Source organism: Rhinolophus hipposideros, assembly GCF_964194185.1.
Source record: "Rhinolophus hipposideros genome assembly, chromosome: 1".
Taxonomy (NCBI): domain Eukaryota; kingdom Metazoa; phylum Chordata; class Mammalia; order Chiroptera; family Rhinolophidae; genus Rhinolophus; species Rhinolophus hipposideros.
In genome coordinates, this window is record NC_138047.1 from 104291072 (window position 1) to 104314141 (window position 23070).

Here is a 23070-nt window from a genome sequence, read left to right on the forward strand (position 1 = left end):
AATTTACATTTTTTCCTACGACCACACCCCCATCTTGACCCTAGTGACTGTTTTCATCATCTATGGCCAATGTCTTGGCTTAATTCTACCATAAACATCCTTAGACAATGTATTTAGTGAAAGTCAATTTTTTGGAGGGAATTTGGGAACCAGGATGTGATACACAGAAGGGTACACAAATATGAAAGGGTGTGTTATGGACTGAATTGATTACCCCCCAAAAATTCATAAGTCAAAGCCCTCACTCCAATGTGACTATATTTGGAGATGGGACCTCTAAGGATACAGCTAAGGTTAAATGAGGTCATAGGGGTGAGGGTATAAGGAGTCCTTATAAGAAGAGGAGGAGACACCAGAGCACACTCTCTCTGTCTCTCTCTCTCCTCCCCCCCCCCATTTAAGGACACAGTGAGATGGTCATCTGCAAGCTGGAGGACAGCCCTCACCAGAAACCAACGCTGATGGCATTTCCATTTTAGTGTTCTTGCCTCCAGAATTGTGAGAAAGTGTCTATTGTCTAAGCGACCCCACCAGTGGTACCTGGTGATGGCAGCCTGAGCTGACTATCAAAGGGTGCACCATTAAACCAGCTATCACAGTGGGCAACTGAAGTGTAATTGTTCTGGGAGACTGAGAATTGGTGCACCTAAGATTTGTCCCTCCCCAGGGGGTGAATAAGCTGAGATTTCTGCACATCAATGCATAGTAGACATTGGCTGATGACTGCTCCTGGATTATTAATTTCTCCAGAGTTACATCTATCTAGATATAGAATGTCTTCCTGCAATTTAAGGGTGGGGGGAAGAGACCTCAGAAATACATGCAGATACTGAGAGTTGGAAGTGAGTACGAACAGACTGAAAGGAACAGTGAAAGCAAGCAGGAAAAATTCAATTCTAGAAGCGCTCTTGCTTCTTAACCTTCCCTACAAGACAACTGATGCCAAAATCTATAATGTGTGTATGCATGTGTGTGTAGTTGATATATGTGGTATATTCCCACATTGTATAAGATTAGCAGTAAACACGAGGTCCTGTAAACAGTAATAGGCCTGATGGGGCTACCTATCAGGTCCACGTGCCTACGTTTTCTCTGGCTCAAGTGACCTCATCTCCCATCATGGCAAATTCACAGAGTGGTTCACGGATGCCCACAAGAGCATCTGTCAGAATGACAGAGAATCAATCAATCACGCCCTTCTCTTCCAGATTTGGTCCCATTGGTGAGAGTTTTGACTGAGGTCTGACGCTTTTGAAGCTATTTATAATATAATCACTCCAAGGCAGTTTCAGAAGCTGTCCAGGGATTTGATCTTGTTCAAATCAACATCCACTTCCCCATCTGCATCTTACTTCCTTCCCTGAACCCTTTTACCCAAACACATCAGTGTGTCACTAGGACATGCTTAGGTGTGCTATTCTTCAATCATACTGAAGTTATAACAGTACGTTACAGCAAAAGCCAGCCCTTAATACAAACTTTGCAAATCAAATACAGAACTCTTTAATGTAAAAACACATTTTTTAAGTTTTCAACTCACTCTTTTAGAGCTTAGCTATAGATAGTAATAAAAATCAACATAATATAATACATAAAATATGAAGTATCATATTGTAAGAAATATGATATGTGGGTATTGTGAAAGTTTCCACTCATAATGTTAACAAAACTCTGTGTAAAGTCTATGTAAATGAATCTTTAAATGTCACCAAAGGACAGAAATATATCTCAGTAGAATGGAAAGGTAAACTATGTTGTTTTATTTTAAATATAAAGACACATCCTTAATATGTCAATTCTCATTTAAAAATTATGTATTTTTGTGCCCTTATAAAAATACTACAAAGATTTTACTATCAATTATTTATTTATTTATTTTTCTATGTATTTATTTATTTCGTATTAAGAGTTTATTATAAATTTGTTTCACAAGTCACAAGGAAATAAAAGGACTATGTACAGCCTTTCATATCAGGCAGGGAGCTGAGGAGGGCCAAGATGAGTCTAGGGCCTTGGTGGGCGCATTCCCAGGGGAGGGGGCCCTCGTATCTCTGGGGGAGGGGGTCGCATCCCTGGAGGGGGCATGCCCATTGGGGTTCCTCATCCAGGGGGGATCCCCATTGGGGGACCCATGGGAGTCCTCATACCAGGAGGTGGGCTCATCATGCCTGGAGGTGGTGCCCCTCGACCCATAGGCGGGAGAGGACCGCCACGGCCGCGTGGGTACTGGGTTGGGGCCCCTGCAATACTGGCTGTGGCAGCAGCTGCAGCAGTGCCTCCTCGTTGGGGGGTCAAAACCTGTTGTGATGGCCCACCAACCCCACGCACTGGCCCAGCAAGTCCTGCAGGAGCCTGGGGCATAGGAACACCAGCTGGGATTCCTCTGCCAGCAGCCCTGTCAATCCCTGGGCCCCCAGCAGCTCCAGCGAGTGGTACTCGGGCAATGCCAGTATCTTTGGGAGGAGGTCCCGCTACTGTCATGGAGACCAGGTTCTCCCCACGAAGCAGCACCAGACCGAGGATTCACTTTTCTTCTCTTTCTGCCTGTTTTGAATTCTTTGGCTTGATCTCCCTGAATTCGTCGCAGTTACATAGGATCAAATTCCTGTGCTTGTCGAAAGCCTTGCAGGTGCCAATGAAGACACGACCGTCTTGCAGAATGCGCCTCATCCTGTAGTCGATGTGCTGCAGCGTCTTGCTGCTCTTGCCCACAGTCATGGCGGCGGTTCTGATGGCTTGGATTTCCCGACTGTACTATAAATTAAATAAAGATATTCTTAAGTTCAAGTGCAAAATCAAACATTTATGAATAGTCAGAAAAAAATGTTTGAAAAGAAAACTAATGAGGGAATATCTGGTAATTACACTTAATCATAAAATCATAGAAATATATAGTGTATTACTGTCACATGGACAGAAATCAGTGAAATGGTAGAAAAAGTCTAGGAACAGATCTAATACTTATGAAAATTTAGTATGTAAAAGTGGTGCCATTTCTAATCAGTGGAGAAAAGATAAGTTATTCAAAAATTGTTGTTGAGAGACCTGTGTAGCCATCTAAAAAAGTTTTTACATTAGATTTTTTACCTCGTACATCATGCAAATATCTAAATTAGGAAAAATAAATACATGTTCTAAAAAGCATTGGATTAAAAAATATTTGAAGTGGAAAATAACATAAATCTTAAAACTTTTAAAAGAAAAAATGTAAATACAACTACAAATAAACTAAAACAGAAAATGCTGCCTCCCAAAAAACTCCAAATCATAAAACGTTAAACGTCAAACAACAAGCTGAGAAAGTACAATTACTCGAGCACAATTAGTTTAATCACAGGCCAATTTCTTTAATTTAATATGTAATGAGCACTCAGAAAGAATAAGAGCAAATCCAACACCCAGTAGACAAAAATGGGCAAAAACTATGAATAGCGCACAGAAAAAGACAAGTGGTCTTTAAAAAATATGAAAACATGTTCAACCTTAATCATAAGGAGAACAATGTGAGATGCAATTTTCATGATCGGCTTGGCAATGTTAGCATGCTTGATAAGGATGTTGAGTGTGTAGAAAGACTTGTATTGTTGATGGCACGGTAAATTGTGAAAATCATGCTAGAAAACACAACAGAATCTTAAGTGGCCGTACTTTTAGGGTGGACAATTATATTCCAGGAACATATTCGGTAGATAGCTACACACATGTAAGAGCAACAAGTTAGAGGAAGAAACTGTGTGTGACAACTGTTTTTCAATAGGGATCAATTTAAATAAAGTATTGCACAAGCGTGTGATGCAATAGATGCAGCTGTAAAAGAAGGTATTCTTTTCTTTAAAAGTTTAGATAAGAATAGTCTCATAATGTCCTTCCTCAAGTGAGAAAAGCAAAGAATGGAGAGAGTAAGAATGCTGCCATTTGTGAGAAAAACACATAATCATGTATTTACTTGTAGGTACCTCATAAGTGCTATTGAATAGTTTAGTTCTATAGAGATTTGAAAGATTATAGTTATTATTATTGATTTATTATGTAGTAAATATTCACTTCAATGCACACACATTTCCTCTTTCATTGTATTTAAAATCTTCCTGCATCTTTAATCTTCTCTTTAATGTCTTTTTTACTTTACTTAAAGGAAACCCTTCAGTATTTCGTTCAGTTTAGGTCTGGTGGCCACAAATTATTTTAGTGTCTGTTTGCTTGAAAATATTTTTATCTCATCTTTATTTATTTATTTAAAAATATTTTCCCTGGATGTAGATTTCCAGATTAGTGGTTATATATTTCCAGCAAGTTATACATAATTTTTTATTGTTTTCTGCTTTCTTTGTGTCTAAGAGAAGTCAATTGTCAGTCTAACTTTTGTTCCTTTCAAGGGAATACCTAAAAATGACTTTTATTTTTTCTACTTTGTTAGGTTGGTTATTTTCTATCTGCCTTTAATTTTTTTTTTGTCTTTGTTTTTCAGCACTTTCATTATGATATACTTAAGCGGGGATTTTGTTTTTTTGTTGTGTTTGTCTTTTTTTGAATATCTTACTCAGATGTTTTGCTACTGCCTCATGAGTCTGAGCTAGTTGATGTGCTCCATCAATTTCGGAGAATTCAAAGCATAAACTCTTTTTTAATTGAGATATAATTGCTATAACTAGCATATAACATTATGTTAGTTTCAGGTGTACAACATAATGGTTCCATATTTGTATATGTTGAGAAATGGTCACCACAGGATGTCTAGTTAACATTATCACCATACGTAGTTACACTGTTTTTCTTGTGATGAGGAGTTTTAAGATCTACTCTCTTACAATAGCTAAGACATGGAAGCAATCTAATTGTCCACAGTTTGATCAATAGATACAGAAAATGTATATATACCGGGGTCCAAAAAAATGTATACACATTTTAAGAGATGGTCAACAATGCGCAAGCAGCAGTTCGCCATAATCAGAAGTGTCTGGATGCTGATGGTAACCACTTTGAGCACCTCTTATAATTGCAGAAGTCAAACGTGACTTGTATTCATCTTTTGTTATTGGTATATATTGACTATTACAATTTTAATAGTTTTTTCCTTTCTTAAAATGTGTATACAATTTTTTGCCACCCTCTACACACACACACACACACACACACACACACACACACACAGAATGGGATATTATCCACCATATGAAAAAGAAATCTTGCAATTTGTAACTATATGGATGGTCCTTGAGGGCATTGAGTAAGTGACATAAGTCTGAAGTAGAGAGAAACATACTGCAAATTCTCACTTGTATGTGGAGTCTAAACTCTTCCTACCCAAACCACCACCACAACAAAAACAACAGAGCTCATAGATACAAAAAACAGAATAGCAGTTGCCAGAGGCAGGAGGTGGAGGTGGGTAGGGGAAGGTGGTCAAAAGGTATAAACTTTCAATGATAAATTCTTTAAATATTATTTCTCCCCATTATCTCTTCATCCTCCTCTGGGACATATCACATATTTTAGAAATTTCCCCCATATTCTATATATCTTTTATATTTTTTATATTTTATTTTATTTTATTTTTTTTGTCTTTCCAGTGTAGTCTAGATTTTGTCTTCTGACTTAGTGTCCACCCTCGGCTTTATATTCAACCTTCAACTATGTCCAATTTGTGTCTAATCATTTTCTCATCTCTTATGGAATCAATCCTTTGAGTTTGTGATGTAAATTATCAGACTATCCTGTGGGTCTGTATGGTCATTTGATTTTCTTGATTTTTCATGCTTTTTTCTTGTCTCCTCATGACATTATTCTTTTCAAAAGCTAAAGATGATTTACGGTTACATGAGAAAATAATTTGAAGCCTGCCATGTGGCTATCTTACTCCAGAGAAGGTCTGTCTTTCTCATGGTAGATGACTCCAGGCATGAGAAATCCAGTCTTAATTTATCGAATTTAGAGATGATTGTAATTCACAGTTGGGCTCATTCCCTGTGTGAGCTGGTCTATATTTCACCATTAATTCCCAGGTATAGCCTTTCTGGGTTCAAAACCACAGCTCAGAGTATCTAACAGGGCCCCTTCTCCTTAGTGGATCCACCCGTGTCCTGCCTCCCCTGCAGCTCTAAGAGGCTTTCACAATATCTGCTTTACTCCTGAGTATTTCAGCTGCTTTTTCTGGAATTCAACTGTTGTCATTAGGGAAAAAGGACATAAAAGCCAGTTTTACTTTTAGGTCTCCTTTTTCTTCTGGATATCGGCTTCATAAATATTCACTTCTAGGTTTCCTGTCTAACTCTCTCAAGCAGATTGTTAAAACTATTATCATCCAATCTTTCTTGGTTTTCACACTGTCAGCGTAGGTTCAAATCACGTTTGATCCCATTACAGGAAGTTGATGTTTTTCATGTATTTGTAAAAGTGATGGTGATGAGTATTAAAACATTCATAACTTTTTATCTTCTTTTATACATTATTAAAAGTGACATAACTATTTTATTTGATGTGTAGATATTTACAGTTTATCACACATTATATCCTTTGTAAGTCTCTGAAATTTTGATGAAAACTATTTAGAATAGCATTTCCATTACCAAATATATCCTCATGGAAATTGTAATTCAGCTTTGAATCAAGAAAGTGATAATTATAATATCATTGATATTTCTGTTTTCATTTGAAAGGGAAGTGGGATATCGGAAGTTCCAAGAACATTCAAGTTCAGATCCACTGTGTAAATAAAACCAGATAAACACTGGAAGAGATACCAATGTCTTTTAAATATTTAATGTACTTTACAGTGTTGGAAATACTGAGTGGTTATGTGTGAAGGAATCTGCAAATAAAGATAGTTCAGATGTGGTTACCTCATTTTCCTTATTGTTGATATTCTTATTTTTCAATAAGGAAAACATTGTCTTTTGTTGTTCTTTTGTTTGAGAAAGAAGACTTGAGTCATAGTACAGAGTAAATAGTGGAAAGAAAGATATTTTATGTTTGAAAACAAGTTGGAAAGTTATCACAGCAGCAGGAGCAATAAGTGATTTGATTATATGGTGATGGAAGGAGAACTGACTCTGGGTGGTGAACACACAATGTGATATATAGATGATGTATTATAGAAATCTGCACTTGAAACTTCTGTAATTTTACTAACCAATGCTATCCCAATAAATTTAATAAACAATGGGAATGAGAAAAACAAACAAACAAACAAAAAACAAACTTCCCATTGGGTTTTAACAGTTTACTATCTCAATCTGGTTCATATGAGCAAGGATATATTTCAAAATGCTTGAATATCCATCCAAGAACCATGGCAGATTTAAAAAAAAACATTGACAAAGAATTAGCATGTCCTTTCCCTCCCGATTCACAGAGAGATTTTGTCTAAAGCATCTTAAAATGGAGAAATGGCTTGAATTTTTAATTTAGTATTTCACTATCCCATCTATATTTTCAGCTTTCAAAAAACAGATTTCTTTCATTATTATAAAATGTGTCTTGACACTATCAGTGACTGCATGGCTTCTTGCAACTTACTACTGTCTAGAATAAAATAAATAACGGACATTTAAAGCTGATTTTTAGCTTAAACTATAAATTGAACTTCTAATGTATGTTCTCACAGGAATAGGGAGAAAACAAGTTGCTCTCAGCTTAGTATGTGTGAAACATTTCCAGGAATAAATACATTCAGTAAAGAGCTCATGGAAGTGGATTAAGAAAAAAAAAAAGATCAAATCAGAAAATTTCCTAAAATGCCCATAATTTAGAAAATGCAGTTAGACAATTGGGTGAATTAGCCGTAGAGTGACAAATATCAGCCCTTGCTGTTTCCATGGAAAGGTCTATTGCTAACGCGAGTTTTGAAAGGTGCAGAAAATATGACTCCACTTCAAGGAGACCTGAGCAGTAAGCTTCAAGAAAAAGAAGTTTTGTCTGGGAAGGCCTTGAGTGATTAGCCCATTCGTGTTTCTATTGTATCTAACTACTGCAAAAAACAAACAAACAAACAAACAAACAAACAAACACACACAACACACACACACACACACAAAACCTGCTTTTGTATTTTAATATCTCAAATAAAATGCTATAAAGACCCAGTGATTCCCTGGCTCTCCACCATTCTTCTAACCACAGTCAAAATGAAAGAAGCATTTACTGAATACCTATCATTTGTACCAAGCTCTGTGTTGAGCTATGGTTGGACAGGTTGACAACTATCAGAGTTGACACTCTTTGTATCTAGTGAGATGGGTGGATAAATATAGTTTCATCAGTGCTGTCATGGAAATTTGTAAAAGTGGCAAACTATCTGAGGTGGTCAAAAAAGACCTCCAGGAAATAGTTTTATTGAGCTGGGTGTTGTATAAAAATAGTGATAATCAATAGTCATCAGTGATTGGGCATTTGTATTGGGGACAAACATACTGCCTCATTCAATGTCTTCCAAATCACCTTTATTATCCCTACCTGACAGACAAGGAAATGGGGGTACGGAAAGGATTAATAAGTCACCTAAGGTGACAGGGTAGTGAATATTGAGGATGTTTTGTCTCCAAAATTATGTTATTGCTGTATTAATCATGAGTTAAACTTGGTAAGATAGATTGTATTAGAGGGAGAAGCTCCTGGAGTCCTCTGAATTCTCTCCCACGGTGAATTCACATAGGGTCAGCATTTTTCAGATTTGGAGTTCAATTGGCCTGTAGATGAAAGTGATTTTATTGGCCTAGGTCATTAATGAAGTGCTTTAATGTCCAAAGAGCAGAATGACCTTCTTTAGAGAGGTCTGTGTGGAGAGAAATTGAGGATGGTATCCAGTCAATGTCTATTGGAGAATTTCAACTTTCAGTCCAACTGCCCATGAGGAACTCAGATTCTCAATAAATATTACAACCCATGAGGAAATTAATGCAACCCAGCACCATGTAAATTTAGAAGCAGATCTTTTCCTAATAAGCCTTCAGAGAAAACCGAGTCCTGAGCACCATCTTAATTGCATTCTTGTGAGATAACTTTAAACAGAAGACCCGGCTAAACCATGCCCATTTTCTTGACCTGCAGAAGCAGTGAGATAATAAACATGTTGTTGAAAGGAACTAAGTTTGTGTTGATTTGTTACACAGCAACACACAACTAGTACATTGCCTATGGAGTATCTGAGACCATTTGTATGGGTAGGTTCTTCTCTGGATACAATGCTTGGGGTATAGAGCCACAAAAATAGAGCATTCCTAAAAAAAATTAAAAGAGAGAGAGAGAGAGAGAGAGAGAGAGAGAGAGAGAGAGAGAGAGAGAGAGAGAGAGAGAGAGAGAGAGAGAAAGAAAGAAAGAAAGAAAGAAAGAAAGAAAGAAAGAAAGAAAGAAAGAAAGAAAGAAAGAAAGAAAGAAAGAAAGAAAGAAAGAAAGAAAGAAAGAAGGAAGGAAGGAAAGAAAGAAGGAAAGAAAAAGAAAGAAATAGAGCCTTATTTCCTCTTGTCTGTTCTTTGAGTAAGAAGGAAGTCCCAAGCTAGTAGGCTAGATTCTGGATACCACTTCACAAGCTACCAAGATGGCAAATTTTTACCTATTTTTCTGGGACCTCTAAATATTTACTTCAAATTTGCCAAACTCTGTACCACTCAAGAGATCCTGAGTAATCCTGATTCAAAGATAGTTTGATATAGTAGGAAGTGTGTGTGCTTTGGGCCAAATATGTCAACATTTGAGTCTTCTCTCTGTCATTTATATTCTGATTCTCAATTTGTTCATTTGACAGATGAGTATAGGAACATAGGCTATTATAGAATTGCAAATAATATGTGTTTATATAGTTATAGAATAATATGCATTCCTCTTGCCATGTGCTGGCTTCTCAATTGACATGAGCTATCAGTAGTTTTGTACCTTTGTTGCATATCCTTTAAGATTGCACTTCAATTGATTTCCTATACTCTTTGCATATCTCATTTCTGCCTTCCTAGCTAAAATATCTTCCAGAAATGATAACTGGGTAATTTATTCCCCAACTTTTTTGAACATTCACTGGATGCTAGAAATTATATCTGAGTATGACAATTAAGTTCGCGAACTTGTTGCACCAGTGTTGCTAACTTTTTTTTTTATATCAAAGGGTTTATTTGTTATGAATTTGTACCAACTAGACAAACATTTAACCAAGTTTACTATTTGGAAGTGCTGAAAAGGCTGCATGAAAAAGTTAGATGACCTGAACTTTTCGCCAACAATTCATGGCTCTTGCATCACGACAATGCACCAGCTCCCACGGCACTGTCTGTGAGGGAGTTTTTAGCCAGTAAACAAATAACTGTATTGGAACCCCCTCCCTACTCACCTGATCTGGTCCCCAATGACTTCTTTCTTTACCTGAAGATAAAGGAAATATTGAAAGGAAGACATTTTGATGACATTCAGGACATCAAAGGTAATATGACAGCTCTGATGGCCATTCCAGAAAAAGAGTTACAAAATTGCTTTGAAGTGTGTACTAGGCGCTGGCATCGGTGCATAGCTTCCCAAGGGGAGTATTTCCAAGGTGACCGTAGTGATATTCAGCAATGAGGGATGCAGCACTTTTTCTAGGACGAGTTTGCAACTTCATAGTCTGACTGTATGTGTGTGTGATTAAAGCCTATGACACTGAGACATTGTTATGATTAATAAATTCATTTCTTAGAGGGAAAATTGGGATCTTAGATTGTCACTAGTATGATGAACATTGAAATCCACATCCTACTTCAAAGTAGAAGGCTCTTTGGACAATGTCATATCAGCATTTACTCACCATTAATATTGCACCTTTCAGACATACATGCCAAAAATGCATATGGTAGGCAGGATTCTAAGTATATCTCCTTTTGCATACTCCTTTGAATGGGGAAAGAACCCATGAATACAATCAATGTCCCTCCTAAAAGAGGTTGCTTTTTATGGCAAAGGAAAAAATGTTTTGCAGATGTGATTAGGCCCCTAATCAGATAATTCTAATGGAAGCAAAAAGGCTGTTATCCTGGGTGGCCCTGACCAAATCGTATGGGTCCCCTCAAGGAAAATCAAGGCGATCAGAGATGGATGAAGTCAGAGAGATTTGAAGCAGTGTTCATGTTCTCTCTTTTGTCTTAAAAGAAGAAAACTGTCCTATTGTGGAGAGGGCTGTACGGCAGGTAATGGCAACTGGCTTCTGTAAGCTGAGGACCTCATCATGCATTCAAAAGGAACTAAATTTTGCCAACAGCCAGTGAATCTGGAAGAGCCTGAGCCAGTACGCTGATTTCAGCTTAGTGTGACCTTGAGTAGAGGACCCAGCTAATAGGTGCCCATGATCTTGATTATGGAAACTGTGAGATGATATACGTGTGTTTAAGCTGCAAAGTTTGTGGTAAATGGTTATGCAGCAATAGAAAACGAACAGGCACATATGGGAAAAATTTTTCTCTGGAACAAAACCTTATGTTATAAAGGTTTCTTTCTTTAATAACTGAAGTCATTAAAGTTGTGTCACTATCCAGCTCAAAATGTTTCTTGTCATCTAACCCCAATTCTGCCGAGTCCCTGTGAACCAAACCAAGGAGCCAGCATTTGTTCCATCCAGCTCAATTTATGTCCTTATTTGGGGCTGACCCAGTTAAAAACTGGTCAGCAATTAACAAGTAATTTGCCTGAGTCATCATTCTTGAGTGTTCATTTCTGAAAGGAGGCTTTGTCAAAATGTCAGTCTTTGTATTCTGCTGTGCCTATATCCAGTGACTTTCCAGTTCATGCTGAATAAGGAGCTAAATATGCATTTCTATTTTTGCTACTAATTAAATGTGCATGACATAGGGAAGTTGAGAAGAGCAGAGCTTACCAATGTTTTTGTCCCCGTTGTGGTGTATGCTGTAAACCAGTAGAGTGAGGCCACTTTGAGTACATCCCACTGTTCACTTCCTATATTAACAATATGTCCTGGGAACGAAGGAGGGTAACATTCACATAATTGGATTTTTTTCACATGTAATCTTCATGGTTAGGAGAGAAGTGACAGGGTATGGAAAGGACCCTGCAGTTTTGGGATTAAGAAAGTTTAAGGGAAATATGCTATAATTCTTATAAAACATTTGACCTTGGAAAAATCATTTAACCCATCTAAACTTCAAGTTCCCCATCTGTACTTAATAAATCCCTTTTCTCTTTCTGTTCATATCATAACTCACCTGAATAAATGAGTGTTTCTATTATTCTCTACTATGTCCTTCTCACCCATTTCATTTTCTTTATCTCTACTTTTTAACTTCCTCTGGCCAAAATAATTTCATTTGTACTATTTAAACAGTTTCACTGTCTCCATTTTTTTTATCTTTCCAATTTATCCTTCATGCTGAAGCCAGAATTATCTCTCCCACATACATTTGTGTAGGTGATGAATCTCCCTTCTTAAAAACCCCCATTATTCTCCAGTTTCTTCATTCTGTATAGGATTAACTACTACAATCCCTTAGCATTCCACACTAGGTGAATTCTGACATCATATCTTTGCCAGACCTAAAATCTAAGGTGTCTTATGGCCAAGCTACAGAGGACTACTTGTAATTTCAAAATACGGTCCCCTTTCCCTGCCTATCATGCCGTTTTCCTCTTCCTTTTTCACCTGAAATCCAGTCATGTTTCAATGACCTAGCTATGATGAGTTTTCTTAGAAACGTCTTCTGCCTTATTTGTTAGATGACATAAATGCTCTTTTTTCTGTGCTCCCATGGCATCTTTACTTACACAACTACCATGAACCACTGCAGTCGGTTTTAAGCACAGCTGTCTCTCATGCTGAATGAAAGTAAATTGTTTATTTTACTGCTCTTTTACATTTTCATTGATCCTTCTGTCTTCACTGTATGCTTAATAAATGTGCATTTATGAGTAATAGTTGAATGAATGAATGGATGTGATAATAGTAATAATACATACCCTTTACTGATTATTTACTAATTGTAAGTTCCTGTGCTAAGATCTTTGTAAGGATTAAGCCGTCTGATTCTTTTTTTTTTTTGATTAAAGTTTATTGGAGTGATAATTGTTAGTAAAGTTACCTAGGTTTCATGTGTACAATTCTGTAATACGTCATCTATATATCACGTTGTGTGTTCACCATCCAGAATAATGAGGTCTCCGCCATCTGATTCTTACAATAGCCATTCGTGGTAGATACCATTATGTTCTCCATGTTGTAGATGGTTAAACCTAGGCTTATGGATGTAACAATTTCCTCTAAGGTCAAACAGCTAGAAAGAGGAATACGTTAAGTGAATGTTACAGAGCTTGTTACACATTTAAAATGTCTTTGTTTTATTTCATTATCAGAAGGCAGATTATACCAATAAGTATTGGAATATTTGTGAGTTCTAATATATTATAATTCTCAAAGGAGATCATTCTAAATAGTAATTCTCATTTTAGAACATTTTAAATCCAAGAAGATAGGATACTTGGGGTGAATCAGTATTGGAATGAATGTGCTTTTGAAAGATAGGAAGTCCAAATACATGACACGAACCCATTTACTTATGTTTTTAGGACTTGACACCTATAAACTGGGGGCTTTTAAAATGATAGGATCTTTTGAATTTAATTATAACTTTACTGTATTTATTATAAAGTCTCTTAACATAAAATGCAGTGATATTTAACAAATCCATACTCATTACTTTCTCAAAATACGTAATGATTTAGGAGAGTTGAAGATAGCTAAAAATTATATCTAGTGTTTCAGACCAGGTAACACCTTTGTAAAAAAATATGGAAAAAATTAAATATCTCAAGTTCAACAAATTATGTGGGCCATTAATGAAGATATTTGTGTTGTCCTGTTTTATATGTTGGAATTTCTTGACATTTGTCAATGGGTCTGCACATCTGAATTTTTCCTGTAATTCACTGAATCTGTCACACCTTGTCCTGTTATATTCCTGTTCAAGAGATAACTCAGATTACAGACCATTGAAATGAAAGGAAGGAAACCAGACAGATTAGTTCATGAGCTAAATCTATTCGTTTGCCTTCCAAGCACCATATTTTTGCCAGATGGACTAACTTGATATGGTTGTGCCCCATTCTTAGCAGTCCCTGAAAAATATGCCATCTGAATTTCCTTCCCGAATGTATCTATTTTCGAATTTATGTTCTACCTTTGGTGAGTGCTCAAAAGAGAAGCAAAAAAAAGAAAAAGAAAAAGAGAGAGACATAACTAAAAATTAAAAGGGAAAAAGAAGATGATGAAATTGATAGTACAGAAGTTGCTGATCAAAGAAATTGTGAGTTTTTTTATTTTTTCAAAAGAAAAGTATTTTATTTTACTTTTAGTGAGCAACAATGTTGAGATTGAGTGAAAATTCTATTAAAACGAGGACAGCCTTTTTCTACATTCTGGATTATAGCTAAAACATGCAAAGCTAAAGCTGAAGCCGTTTAACATTATTAAACTGTTACAGTGCTACAGCTGCACTTAGCTCTGTGCATTGTAGAGCGAGTGGGTGAGGTAAGCCTTGGTATGCATGTTGATTCTCTCAAAGACTCATAGGCGCGACCATCACTTCTTCTTCATGAATCATTTAAACCTCCCTGAAATCCTGGAACCTTGATAAAATTAGAGGGTGGGTTATGTGAATTTCCACTTTCTGTGGCATTAAATCTCTCCCACCATGGTGAATGCCACTAGATATACCGTGTTTCCCCGAAAATAAGACCTAGCTGGACCATCAGCTCTAATGCGTCTTTTGGAGCAAAAATTAATATAAAACCCATTATATTATATTATATTATATTATATTATATTATATCCTAGTATATTACATTATATACTATATTATATTATATTACATTACATTATATGACTGGGTCTTATATTAAAATAAGACTGGGTCTTATATCAATTTTTACTCCAAAAGATGGATTAGAGCTGATGGTCCAGCTAGGTCTTATTTTCGGGGAAACATGGCACTTCTTTGCATAGTGGAAAGCTGGAGTGAGTTACTGAGATAAGTCTTGGTATTCTCTCAGACTCATAGGAGCCACCAACCACTTCTTGTTCACGAATCATTCAAACCTCCCTGAAGTCCTGGAACCGTGATAAGACTGGAGGTGGGGTATGTGAATCTCCACTTCCTGTGGCATTAAATCTCTCCCACCATGGTGAATGCCACTGCACATATTTCTTTGCCTAGTGGAAGGGTGGAGGCCCACAAATAATCTCTAGAGATGGACTTTGATGGAGATCTGTGCAAGGTGCTATAGGAGCAAGAGAAAGGATGCCGACCCAGGCTAGAGAAAGGCCAGAAGGTGGTGCAGAACACAATCATGATGCTTTAGAGTGAATTGGAATAACAGGGTGAGAAGGGACTGCCAGCTGAAGGAGCCGTGTGGGCAAAGACCCGGGGAAGAGTGGAAAGAGCAGCAGTTTATTCAGAAGGAGAGGGGAAATACCATTGGAAAGGTATAAGGGCCAGACTACGGGACCCCTAGAATACTTAGCCCTGCATCAAAACTGCGCTGGCAGCACCAGAAGCAGACAGCTATTGAATGCCCACCCTGAACTTCACACAACGACTTATGAAAGTGCTGCTAACAAAAAGGAGGGATAAGCACTTTCTTTAGTTACCTTGACATGAATAACAGTTGTTCCTTCCTTAAAGGTAGAATTCATAGCAAGCACACAGAGGATAGAATTCAATAGTCTGTCTTTGAACAAACCAAGCTGGTTGCTTTTGAAACCTATACAAAACTTCTCCCCAGGAATATGTAATTGTTTTTACGGTTTTAACCTTGGCAGGAAAGTAGAACATTTTCAAATGTTAACATGGCTTAGTTACCACTAACACATGATTTTGCCTGAACATTTACCTCTAAGAAGCACAAAGTGTAAACACAGTTCTCTAACAAAGCTCAGTGGAGTTCAATGAGGCATTAAGGGTAAATAATAGTAATATTTTTTCAATCAGAGAATCTAAAAGAATGACAAACACAAAGGGGTCAGTTAATCCAACTTAACTTACCAAAATTTCATTAACACCTAAGAGATACTTGCTGAGTTGTCAAGTACAGTTGCTTGAATACTCTAGTTACAGTAAATGATAGTCTTCCTAGCCTATTATTTCCATTTTTTGTGCAAAATCCAATTGTAAGGGAAAATGGACCTGATACTCAGCAAAATTCATGTACTTCCCCCAGCTCCATCAGAAATCTGCATCGATGGGGCAAATAAAATTTCCTTCCCATGTAACGGCTACTCCTATAGACTAGGAATTATTTTACTTACCTCCACTCAGTAAACTCTCTGGATTAACTGATGACCTTTACTCTAGAATTTGTACTGGTAGCTGATGCCCATGACATGCTGAATTCTCCTCGGTGAAATGCCCATGCACTTCTCCTGCCGGCATGAGAGTTGTAACCGTACCAAGAACCAAGAGCTTTTATTTCCAAACTTGAAAATAAGTGCACTTGTTTATTGTAATTATGTAATTTAATCATTAAATAGCAAATGTATGCAAAACTAGAGATACATTGTTTGGAAAAACTAATAAAATGAGGTACTACAACCAAACAGTAAATTTTGTTTGGGTGAAAGAGCTTTAGAATCAGGGAAAGTTCTCTAAGTCCTATTCCTCTTAAAGAGAACAAACTGGAAACCAAGCAGAGATGTGGTCATATAAAAGAAGTTCGTACCCCACATGGCATGCCATCTCCGTGCATGCCAGGCAAACTTTCTAGTGCACAATTTGCACTTCTTGGTATAAAACCTTTGGCTTCTAGAGCCCTCCTTGCCCACCAGCCTGTGAAGCCAGACATTCCTCAGAATTAACATCACTTGAGAACACTCCTCAACAAATGATTGACAGAGTGAGTGATGAATGCCCTTTCCACAGCCCCATGGTTGCAATATCTCTAAGGGGCATGTTCTACATTGGCACCCAGATTCCTTCACTGGGCTTACCCACAGCAATATCTTGCCTCAGAACTAACCCTTTTAGGGTTTGTCTGCCTTCCATTCCCTGTCTCGGGTCTCTACTTTCCTACCAGTATTTCCTGGAATCACTTTCCGATAAACTACAGATATTTGAATTCTGGCTTCTGTATTTGCTTTTGGTGGTCTGTTATTCCACTTGGGTTTCCATAACAAAATACCATAGGCTGGATGGCTTAAACAACAGATTTATTTTCTCACAGTTCTAGAGGATGGAAGTCTGAGATCAGGGTCCCAACAAGGTTGATTTCTGAAGAAGGATCTTTTTCTGCCTCACACATGGTTTCCTTCTCCCTGTGTCCTAACAAGGTAGAGGGTTCTGGTTTCTTTTCCTCTCCTTATAAAGCCACAAATCTCATCTTGACAGCCCTCCCTCGTGACTTCCTTTACCCTGCTACCTCCCAAAGGCCCCAAATACCATCACACTGGGGGTTAGGGCTCAAACCTGCACAATTCAGTCCATAGCAGGTGAGAACCAAAACATATGGAACTATTACAAGAAAAGGTTAAAGAGACTTCTTTAAGAAAAAGAAGGGGGGGAAAAAACACATAAAGATAAATAATAAAATGGCTAAATGGGCAATAACTGTATGTTTCAATAATCACTTTAAATGTAAATTGATTAAATGCTCCAATGAAAAGAAATAGGATAGATGAATGGATAATAAGCCAAGACCCATATGCATGCTATCTATAGGGGCCCACTTCAGATAAATGACTTTTTGAAAGGTACCTGGCCAATTGTAATCTCAGTTGTAATTTGAAATCAGCGATCACAGTGTAACCAAACCTTCTGATTCTATAATTAAGATTTTTCCTCTGTGTTTAGACACCTTTTTTTTGGACACTTTTTGAATGCCAACTTATCACATTACAATATGACTAGATTGACAAAAAAAATAAAACATTTCAAATATACAAAAATATTGAATGATACAATGGGCTTCAGAAGCACACCAATAACGTAAGACATTTTTTCTTGTATTTTCTTCATTATTTTTAAATGAATAAAATATTGCAGATTCATCTAAAGCTTGCCCCTTATCCTTTGGTTCCTGCGCCTCCCTCACCAAAGGAAACCACTATCCTGAAATCCATGTGCATAATTCCTGTGCATGTGTGTGTGTGTGTTTGTGTGTGCGCATGCAGTACTGTTTTTGCAGAGATATGAATGGTGGCAAAATAGATACTGTCGTGTTGCATTCAGGTCCCCTCCTCAGGTCCAGTGTATCTATCCCTCAACTGCTGACATCAGCTGCTGATGGCTCACAGCTGTGCCCAGGCTCGGCATTGCCTTTGGCTATGAACTACCTACCCTTGGCCAAGGTCTAGCTGATGTAGGGCTGTCCTTTCTCAGCCCCCTTGCCCCAATGTGCAGTAACATCAGAGCAATGCCAGCCCCAGAACTCCCTGTAGGACGGCTTCATACTATTCCCTATTCTGCTTTTCTCACTTCCTTGCGTCTTCCTAGGGCAACTTCCTCCAAATCGCCTGCACACAACTCTCCATCTCAGAGTGTGCTTCCAGGGAACCTGCTTGAAAAAGAAATATATTTGCTATTGTTTTGTGTGCTTCAAAATTTACATAATTGGAATCATACTGCTTTATGCACTCTTTATGATGTTCAGATATACTCATATTGATATATATATATATAAATATAATTCATCTTAACTGCTATATAGAATATGATTATATGAATAAACCATAATTTATTAATTTATTCCCCTACAGAGAAACTCTTCATTCCACTTTGATTATCACAATCACTGCTTCAGTGAATTATTCTTTCCTTTTGTATGCTGGTGAGTGTTTCCTCATAATAGACACCAAGATACGGACTACTCATTGAGAGACGATATGCTGCTATGTCACCAGTCACTTTCTAATGGCTCTCCAAAGTGGCTGTAACAATTTTTATTCCCACCAGTTACTGAGTGTCCATTATTTTCTACATCCTTGCCTAACCATCTTGTTAAAATGTTAATTTTTGCTAATTTATAAGGGTGAGATGGAATCTTATTAATTTAAAATTTGAATTTTCCTGATTGCTAGTGAGAACAAGCATCTTTTTCTTTTCCTTTATTTTATTTTTTGCCATTCATATTTCCTCTTCTGATAATTGCCCATCCTTGCCATTTTTTCTGTTAGGGATATATTTCTTATTTTGAGAGATATGTGTGTGTATTTCTTATTTTAATACAGATTGGTGCAGCCGCTATTGACGGCAGTGTGGAGGTTCCTCAAAAAATTACGAATAGAATTACCATATGACCCAGGAATCCTTCTTCTAGGTATCTACCCCAAAAATCTGAAAACATTTATCCATAAAGACACGTGTGCTCCAATGTTCATTGCAGCTTTACTTATGGTGGCCAAGACATGGAAACAACCAAAATGTCCTTCGATAGATGAATGAATAAAGAAGTTGTGGTGTATATACACAATGGAATACTATTCGGCGGTAAGAAAAGATGAAATAGTACCATTTGTGACAACATGGATGGATCTTGAGAGTATAATGTTAAGTGAAATAAGTCAGACAGAAAAAGCAGAGAACCCTATGATTTCACTGATATGTGGTGTATAAAACAGAAAACAACAAAAGAATAAGACAAACAAATGAACCAAACCTCATAGCATAGACAATAGTTTAGAGGTTACCAGAAGGTAAGGGGAGAGAAGAGCTGTAGAAGAGGGTAAATGAGGTTTAATAAATGGTGGTGGAAGGAGAACTGACTCTGTGTGGTGAGCACACAATGAGATTTATAGATGATGTAATACAGAATTGTACACCTGAAATCTATGTAATTTTACTAACAATTGTCACCCCCATAAACTTTAATTAAAAAAAATACTTATGGATGTTATACATATCATATGTATGTGTTTGTCACACCCCAGATGTATCATGTAAACAACAAAGGACTGAATCTAGGATGTGACTCTCTGACGCACTTATCATGTCTTTTGTTGTATAAAATGTTAAAAATCTAATGTAACCAAATGTATTAATCTTTCTGGCTGCATTTTACTTGTCAAATTCTGTCTAAGAAATTGTCTTGTATGCCAAGGTTACAAAAATATGTTTTATGCTAAACTTTATATAGTTTTCTTTTCATGTTTTTGTTTTTAATCAAGCTGAGAATGACTTATGTATGGAAATAATGGGGATATAATTACATATTTTTACTTAGGAAGAATCTGTTATTCTATTTTCATTTATGAAATGATGTATGTTTCCTGGATGATTTGTGTTGTCATTTCTCTTTGTGTAGGGGTAACTTTTTATTTATCTATTTATTTATTTATTTATTTATTTATTTATTTATTTATTTATTTATTTATTTAGCTTTGGTCTATTTCTGGGTGTATTGCTCTGTTTCATAGGTCTGTTTATTGATTTCTGCATGCAAATTCTGCAATATTTATACTAATAGAGCATACTTTCACCTGACAAAGATATAATTTTATTGTCTTAAATGAAGAATAGATTCAATAGACTTGTAAAAATGTGTTCAGGAAGAATAGCAGGTGATGCATTCCTCCACAACTGGTCAACACATGGGTTCTTTTCCAGCATATTTTTCAGCCATATTATTATTTAAGCTGATTAGATAGACTATTCTATAACTTCAAATCAGGTATTTGACATAGGCTGTACAATTTCTTATTTGTTTACTCCACTGCTGGCCTTATGTAATACTTGTTTGGACGATTCTTCATTCAAATATTTGCTCTTGTCTGGGAGCTGACCCTAAACTGATTCCTGAGAGAAATCTTGGACCTGCTAACCCCATGCTGACCCTCAGAAATACGTACAATAACTACCATGTTTCGCAGAAAGTAAGACTTAGTCGGACAATCAGCTCTAATGCATCTTTTGGAGCAAAAATTAATGTAAAACCCGTTCTTATTTTACTATAAGACCAGATCTTATATAACTTAATACAATATAAGACCGGGTCTTATATTAATTTTTGCTCCAAAAGACGCAGTAGAGATGATGGTCTGGCTAGGTCTTATTTTCAGGAAACACGGTATTTGGGGGCACAGACTTCTTGTTTATCAGTCTTTATGAACATGTTGTCCCTGCCCTTCAGCCAGTTGACTTCCAAAGCATATGGTTCTATATTGTATCAATAAAACAGAAGAATATTTACACTCCACGTTCGTAAAGGCAATATCACCTTGCACTCTTTGCTGCCATGACACATCAAAAGCTGGGTCATGGGAAGTAATCATCACAGAGATGCAAGCCATTTTTCTGACTGAAGAGTTGCCTTAAGTTTTTGGAGCAAGTAATGCCACGTATGCGACAATATGAAATAGCTAGTAAGCGTGTGGGCTCTGGAGCTAAACCACTTGGGTGTAGGAATGTGGTTAAATCACACACTATGGGAAGTACCATGTTTCCCCCAAAATAAGACTTAGCCGGACTATCGGCTTTAATGCATCGTTTGGAGCAAAAATTAATATAAGACCCGGTCTTGTGTTATATTATATTATATACGACCTGGTCTTTTATATTATATTACACTATATTACACTATATTACAGTATGTTACAGTATATTACAGTATATTACATTATATTACATTATATTATATTATATTATATTATATTATATTATTTATATTTTATATTATATAAGACCCGGTGTTATGTTATGTTATGTTATGTTATGTTATGTTATGTTATGTTATGTTATACCCGGTCTTACATTTTATTAAAATAAGACCGGGTCTTATATTAATTTTTGCTGCAAAAGACACATTAGAGCTGATGGTCCAGCTAGGTCTTATTGTGGGGGAACACAGTAAGTTACTTAACTTCTCTGTATATGTTTTTCATCGTTTGTAAAATCATAATAGGGGTGTTTTAAGAAGTAAATTAACTGGTACATAAAAAAGAAAAAAACACATTAAATAATTCCTAGCACATAGAAAGTTCTACACATTTGGTTACTCTTATTTAGATTCTTAATCCAGCTAGTTTTAGAACTTACATTGCTTGTGACCCCTATCAGTGCAGACCTCCTGTTTGTTTACTGCTATATCCCCTAACACCTTTCACATAATGGCTGTTCAATAAATATTTGTTGAATAGATGAACTTTGCATGGACCCCCATGGTTTTGTATTTAATATGTCATGTATCAGCTTTCTTTGAATAATACAATAAGAAAGCATGATAAAACTGTGATATTACATTTATTTGGGTACTATGTCAAGAAGAATGTTTCTAAAACTACACAGCACCCACTTTATGAGTTCACAGAAAAAAAAGATCTCCTAATAGATCACAATTACAGGAAGACAGTATACTTCTTAGCTACTGGGAATACAGAAATGCAGAAACGAACAGCACACATTTTAGCCTTAGGGAGCTCCCGGTATTGTGAATCTTGAGGCAATCTAAGGATAGAAAATACATTCTGAATCTGGATATGAAAAGAAAACTGTAAATTTAAGATGCTAGTACTGATTGATGGGAATACTAAAAGGAGACAAAGAGAAAAGTTAAATTTAACACACACACACACACATCCTCCTGCTTGCAATTCTAATTACATTCTAATTTGTCGCTAAGAAAAAAATGAGAAGTTTTCTAACTGCCTTTTGCAGTGATACTAGATTATACTTGCTATAAAATCTCGCATCTGCCAAATCCAGATCTCTGATTAATGCCGATGCCAATTGCACATTGTCGGCACACAGTGCACCTGCACACACATTTCCAATGACAAGCACCATACATTACCTTTAAATCAGCAAGGATTGTTTCCAAACTTGGAACTGACTTCACATATATTAACTCCCAGAGTTAAGTATGTGTTGCAAGCGGGTGCCAAAACATCTTGAAAGACCACATTTTAAAAAACAGTACAGGGAATAAATTGCACTTAAAATAATAATAATAATAAAAAAAAAACACTCAAAGTCTCTTGCAGAAGCCCGAGATAAGACATGGTGGGTGCTATATATTGTTTTTCCATAGCCAATGACTTTTTGATTCTCAATGTGAGAGAGGTCAGAGAGAAAAGACATTTAGAAAATTATTAAAAATATGATTCCTGGCCTTCTGAACCACTGATCT

The 23070-nt window shown here is 36.6% G+C and overlaps 1 pseudogene across 1 annotated transcript; it reads right to left on the reverse strand.

The window, feature by feature from the left end:
• Positions 1-2004: 2004 nt before the first annotated feature.
• LOC308496201 (small nuclear ribonucleoprotein-associated protein B-like) lies at positions 2005-2718 on the reverse strand (annotated as a pseudogene). The gene has a single exon. The product of its transcript is annotated as a small nuclear ribonucleoprotein-associated protein B-like (transcript).
• Positions 2719-23070: the final 20352 nt, after the last annotated feature.